Source organism: Pyrgilauda ruficollis, unplaced genomic scaffold (assembly GCF_017590135.1).
Source record: "Pyrgilauda ruficollis isolate IOZ18807 unplaced genomic scaffold, ASM1759013v1 scaffold978, whole genome shotgun sequence".
Classification (NCBI taxonomy): domain Eukaryota; kingdom Metazoa; phylum Chordata; class Aves; order Passeriformes; family Passeridae; genus Pyrgilauda; species Pyrgilauda ruficollis.
Genome location: NW_024531910.1, coordinates 2,837 through 4,254, shown reverse-complemented (window position 1 = coordinate 4,254; position 1,418 = coordinate 2,837).

The window sequence follows — 1,418 nt, the reverse complement described above, 5'->3', positions numbered from 1 at the left end:
TTGGGGGTTTCAAGCCAATTTTTGTGCGTTTAGGTCAACTTTTGATGGTTTCAAGACCTTTCCGTTGGGTTTACGCCAATTTTTGGCATTTTCAAGCCATTTTTGGTGGCTTCAAAGCAATTTTTGACACTTTGAAGATTTTCTGTGGGGTTTAGACCAAATTGTGATGGTTTCAAAACCTTTCTGTTGGGTTTACATCCATTTTTGCTGGTTTCAAGCTAATTTTGGTGGGTTTAGGCCACTTTTTGGTGGGTTCAAGAATTTTCGGTTGAGGTTGGGTCAAATTTTGGTGGTTTTGACCAATTTTTGGTGGGTTTTGACCAATTTTTGATGGTTTCAAGATCTTTTTTTTGGTGCAACATCAATTTCGGTGGGTTCAAGACCTGTCCATTGGGTTTGGAAGAAATTTTGGGGATTTCAAGCCGATTTTCGCGATTCTAGCACAATTTTTGATGGTTCCAAGACCTTTCCGTTGAGTTTTGACCATTTTTGGATGGTTTAAACCAACTTTCGATCGTTTCCAAACTTTTCTGTTCCTTTCCCACCACTTTTTAAGACTTTCAAACCATTTTTGATGACTTCAACTCAATTTTTTTCACTTCCAACCCATTTTTGCCACTTCCTAACCAATTCTTGACGATTTCAAGACTCTTCTCTCGGTTCCTCACCATTTTTTGTTGTTTTCAGACAATTTTTTCCCGTTTCAACCAATTTTTGCCACGTTCAAGATGATTTTTGATGGTTTCAAGACGTTCTCTTGGTTCCTCACCAATTTTTTCCGCTTACCCACTAATTTTTGTGTCTTTCAAGCCATCTTCTGATGGTCTCCAACCATTTTTGATGCTTTCACACCGATATCTGCCATCTCCAAACCATTTCTGATCATTCCAAGACAATTTCTTTGGTTTCCCACCATTTTGGTCCCTTTCAAGCCAATTTTGATGGTTTCAAGCCAATTTTGGTGGGTTTGGACCAATTTTTGAAGGTTTCAACCCAACTTTTGCTGGTCTCAATCCCTTTCCGTTGGGTTTGAACCAACTTTTGACGGTTTTCGGACCTTTCTGTGGATTTTTCTCCATTTTTTTGGTACTCTCAAGCCACTTTTGATGAGTTTGAGACCTTTCTGTTTAGTTTGGACCAATGTTTTCACCCTTTTTTTGACGATCTCAAGACCTTTGTGTTGGGTTTTGATGTGGTACTCTCAAGCCACTTTTGATGAGTTTGAGACCTTTCTGTTTAGTTTGGACCAATGTTTTCACCTTTTTTGGACGATTTCAAGACCTCTGTGTTGGGTTTTGACCAAGTTTTGGTGGTTTCAAACCAATTTTGGTGGTTTCACCCTTTTTGGACCATTTACCGCCATTTTTTTGTGGTTTCAAAACCTTTCCATTGCTTTTCTTCCAAGCTTTGATGGTTTC